We start from the raw sequence: 5,146 nt of genomic DNA, 5'->3' as shown, positions 1-5,146 counted from the left end.
ACAGGCCCTCATGCACGTCTGTATGCAGGGGCATTGGTGAACCTCACAATTTTGGACTGCCATGGCAAAGGAAAATACTACAAAGACTCACTTCCTCAAAATGGGCACATTAGACTCAAGAGGCCTTCATGTACGTCTCTTCTCAGGGACATCGGAGTGCCACACAATGTTTTACGTAAAATCTTACATGTATTAATCTCAAAAAGTAACATACACCAGCTCTATCTCACTATTGGGTATGTGCCCTTAACATTTCTGCCATGAAAATTCATTTTGGTGTCATTTTGGAAGGTTTTCTGGTGAGTCCGTAAAAATGGTGTAAAACGCGGACAAAATTGTTCACAGCTGTGACTTTTGAGTGATAAATGCTTCAAGGGGTCTTCCCCATGCTTTTGCCATGTCATTTGAGCACTCTACTGAGACTTTTGTGACATTTTTAGGGTTTCTACATGCTGCCGGGGGTCATTTCATAAAAATACTCGGGTCTCCCATAGGATAACATTGGGCTCGGTGCTCGGGCCGAGTACACGAGTATCTTGGGATGCTCGGCCCGAGCCTCGAGCACCCGAGCTTTTTAGTACTCGCTCATTAATAGTAATGAAACATTTACAATTTTTATTACATATTTTACCAGTTTTATTCCTACAAAGGGATATTGCTTAAATTGAAGTTTACATTGAATGTGTTACTTTTTTCTACACAGTTTAGTTGTTTGCTTTTGTATTTATGGGAACTATATATTTTAAAACAAACAGGTTTTTTTTATAATATGGGATTATGTTTTCTGCTAAAATGTTCAATAAAAAAGAAACCCAAAATCGTAGTTCTCCTTGTGATAGAAGCCAAAATGTATTGTCATTTGGCAACGAAACCAAGAATTTCATACTTTACAGGTTGATAACAAATTACTTCAACAGAGAAAACGGCTTGATTTACTAGGGATTAAACCCAGGACCTTCTGCGTGTGAAGCAGATGTGATGACTACTACACTTTGAAACCTGTGAAATCCTGCAAAGTAATGGCAATTAGAGACGAGTTTTGACCGCCAGGGAAAAAAAAAAAAGTAATTCGCAGTTCTGTTGATGATGGAAGCGAAAACATCCCATCATTCGGCAACAAAGTCAAGAACTTCATATATTGTGGTTTGATAGGGTATTATTTCAACACAAAGAAACGATAGGTTTCACTGGGGATTGTACACAGGACCTTCTGAGTATTAAGCAGACGTGTTGACCACTACACTATGAAACCTGATGGAAAGTTACTCTGTATTGGCAAGCAGAGCAGAATTGTGACTGACGGGGCCTTTTTATTGCTGAAGGAAAGTATTTTTGGTAATGAAACATTTACAATTTTTATTACATATTTTACCAGTTTTATTCCTACAAAGGGGTATTGCTTAAATTGAAGTTTACATTGAATGTGTTACTTTTTTCTACACAGTTTAGTCGTTTGCTTTTGTATTTATGGGAACTATATATTTTGAAACAAACAGGATTTTTATAATATGGGATTATGTTTTCTGCTAAAATGGACAATAAAAAAGAAACCCAAAATCGTAGTTCTCTTAGTGATGGAAGCCAAAATGTATTGTCATTTGGCACTGAAACCAAGAATTTTATATATTACAGGTTGATAGCAAATTACTTCAACAGCGAAAACGGCTTGTTTTTACTAGGGATTAAACCCAGGACCTTCTGCGTGTGAAGCAGACGTGATGACTACTACACTTTGAAACCTGTGAAGTCCTGCAAAGTAATGGCAATTAGAGACGAGTTTTGACCGCCAGGGGAAAAAAAAAATAATTCGTAGTTCTGTTGGTGATGGAAGCCAAAACATCCCGTCATTCGGCAAAAAAGCCAAGAACTTCATATATTGTAGTTGGATAGGGTATTATTTCAACACCAAGAACAGATTAGTTTCACTGGGGATTGAACCCAGGACCTTCTGCGTGTTAAGCAGACGTGATGACCACTACACTATGAAACCTGTGAAAGCCTGCAAAGTAATGGCAATTAGAGACGAGTTTTGACCGCCAGGGGAAAAAAATAATAATTCGTAGTTCTGTTGGTGATGGAAGCCAAAACATCCTGTTATTCGGCAACAAAGCCAAGAACTATATATATTGCAGGTTGACATGGTATTATTTCAACACCAAGAACAGATGGGTTTCACTGGGGATTTAACTCAGGTCCTTCTGCGTGTAAAGCAGACGTGATGACCACTACACTATGAAGCCTGATGAAAAGTTTCTGTGTATTGGCTAGCAGAGCAGAATTGTGACTGACGGGGCCTTTTTATTGCTGAAGGAAAGTATTTTTGGTAATGAAACATTTACAATTTTTATTACATATTTTACCAGTTTTATTCCTACAAAAGGGATATTGCTTAAATTGAAGTTTACATCGAATGGGATTATGTTTTCTGCTAAAATGGACAATAAAAAAGAAACCCAAAATCGTAGTTCTCTTTGTGATGGAAGCCTAAATGTATTGTCATTTGGCACTGAAACTAAGAATTTTATATATTACAGTTTGATAGCAAATTACTTCAACAGCGAAAACGGCTTGTTTTTACTAGGGATTAAACCCAGGACCTTCTGCGTGTGAAGCAGACGTGATGACAAATACACTTTGACACCTGTGAAATCCTGCAAAGTAATGGCAATTAGAGACGAGTTTTGATAACCAGGGGAAAAAAAAAATAATTCGTAGCTCTATTCGTGATGGAAGCCAAAACATCCCGTCATTCGGCAACAAAACCAAGAACTTCATATATTGTAGTTGGATAGGGTATTATTTCAACACAAAGAACAGATTGGTTTCACTGGGGATTGAACCCAGGACCTTCTGCATGTTAAGCAGACGTGATGACCACTACACTATGAAACCTTACGGAAAGTTACTATGTATTGGTAAGCAGAGCAGAATTGTGACTGACGGGGCATTTTTATTGCTGAAGGAAAGTAATTTTGGTTACATAGTTACATAGTTACATAGTTACTTAGGTTGAAAAAAGACCTAGGTCCATCTAGTTCAACCTTCCTCCACCAGTTCTACATTTAGTCACTAAGTCATTTATAACCAACAATGTTTTGTGTACTGAGGAAATCATCCAGCCCTTTTTTAAAAGATGTTACAGTATCTGCCATTACTACCTCTTGTGGTAGGGCATTCCACAGTCTGACTGCTCTAACTGTAAAGAACCCTTTCCTATTTAGCTGTTGGAATCGCTTTTCTTCCACTCGCAGTGAGTGCCCCCTGGTCCTTAGTACTGTCTTTGGAAGAAATAAGTCATGTGCCAGTCCTTTATATTGACCACACATGTATTTATACATATAAATGAGATCTCCTCTGAGACGTCTTTTTTCTAAGCTAAACATATCTAACTTTTTCAACCTGTCATCATATGGGAGGCCTTCCATTCCTTGTAATAGTCTAGTTGCCCGCCTTTGAACTGACTCTAACTTCTGAATGTCCTTTTTAAAATGTGGAGCCCAAAACTGGATCCCGTATTCCAGATGTGGCCTTACAAGTGATTTATAGAGGGGTAACAATACGTTGGGATCACGGAATCTAATCTCTCTTTTTATACACCCTAAAATATTGTTTGCTTTAGCAGCTGCTGCTTGACATTGAGTGCTGCTGCTCAGCTTATTTGTAATGAGAATACCCAAGTCCTTCTCCTGTTCTGTAGTCCCGAGTTTACTTCCATTTAATATATACGCAGCTATAGGATCACTCCGTCCTAGGTGCATTACTTTACATTTATCAACATTAAATCTCATTTGCCAAGTATCTGCCCATTCTGACATCTTATCCAGATCTTTTTGTAATATTGTACTATCCAGGTCAGTTTTTAATATCCTACATAGTTTGGTGTCATCGGCAAAGACTGACACTGTACTATCAATCCCATCCACAAGGTCATTAATAAAGAGATTAAAAAGAATCGGTCCAAGCACAGATCTCTGCGGCACCCCACTGCTGACTATAGCCCATTTAGAGAATGTACCATTTATGACTACTCTTTGTTTCCTATCTTTTAGCCAATTCCTTACCCAGTTGCATATTGTGTCCCCTAGTCCTTGCTTCTGGAACTTTAGTATAAGGCTATTATGTGGTACAGTATCAAATGCCTTTGCAAAGTCCAAATAAATCACATCAACTGCATTACCAATATCCAGGTTTGAACTTACCCCCTCATAGAACCCCAACAGGTTGGTTAGACACGACTTATCTTTCATGAATCCATGCTGTTTGTCAGTTATCATATTATTTTCTGCAATATATTTTTGCATGTCATCCCTTAAAATGCCCTCAAAAACTTTGCATACTACTGATGTCAGGCTTACCTCTTACCTTTCCTAAATATCGGTACCACATCAGCAATCCTCCAATCCTGAGGCACCAACCCTGTTACAAGTGAGTCTAAAAAGATGAGATACAGTGGTCTGTCGATTACGGAGCTCAATTCCCTCAATATTCGTGGATGAATGCCATCTGGCCCTGGGGATTTGTCAATGTTTAATTTACTCAGACGTAGGCGTACTTCATCTTGTGTTAAATTAATTATATCGGGTGGTGAACTTTGATTTTTCACTTGTTGAATGATCCCTGGTACAGTCAGTTCCTTGGTGAATACAGATGAGAAATGCCTATTTAATATCTCAGTCTTTTGTTTGTCCTCTATAACTAACTTGTTATTATATTTTAAGGGGCCGATACTATCTGTCAGGACCGGGAGGACTGATGAGCCCAGGAGGTGGATCCACTGGACCGAGTATCCCACCGGGGGGCAGGGTACACGGCAGCCGGAGCACTGGCGTGGCCGGGACAGGTATAACCAGGTCAGCAGAGTCACAAAGTTCTTCAGGACGGTAAGGAAAACAGGCACAGGTACCAGGGAGCAAAGACAAGAAGTCTACAGGACACGGCACCAGGGGGCCTGAGCACCTAGCACAAAAGACAAAGCTTCTAGACACGTTGATCAGGCAACGCCCCTATGGAAAGGCCAGTCTTATATATCCAGCACAGCCGTATGTCACATCCTGCTTCAGGTGTGCTGGGTCCATAAAACCAGGAGAGTGGGCGCGGCCTGGTCCTATACAGAGGCATGAGGCTAATACTCAGAGTCAGACTCATG

General features: G+C 39.6%; 2 non-coding genes across 2 annotated transcripts; both read right to left on the bottom strand.

Moving 5' to 3' along the window:
* Positions 1-1,917: 1,917 nt before the first annotated feature.
* On the bottom strand, positions 1,918-1,990 carry TRNAV-AAC (transfer RNA valine (anticodon AAC)). Its single transcript has one exon. It is a non-coding gene; the product is annotated as a tRNA-Val (tRNA).
* Positions 1,991-2,819: 829 nt separating this feature from the next.
* TRNAV-AAC (transfer RNA valine (anticodon AAC)) lies at positions 2,820-2,892 on the bottom strand. The gene has a single exon. It is a non-coding gene; the product is annotated as a tRNA-Val (tRNA).
* Positions 2,893-5,146: the final 2,254 nt, after the last annotated feature.

The sequence above is a fragment of the Anomaloglossus baeobatrachus genome, chromosome 2, assembly GCF_048569485.1.
Source record: "Anomaloglossus baeobatrachus isolate aAnoBae1 chromosome 2, aAnoBae1.hap1, whole genome shotgun sequence".
Classification (NCBI taxonomy): Eukaryota; Metazoa; Chordata; class Amphibia; order Anura; family Aromobatidae; genus Anomaloglossus; species Anomaloglossus baeobatrachus.
Note: the sequence above shows the minus strand (reverse complement) of the source record. Positions and strands in the feature narration are given on the sequence as shown.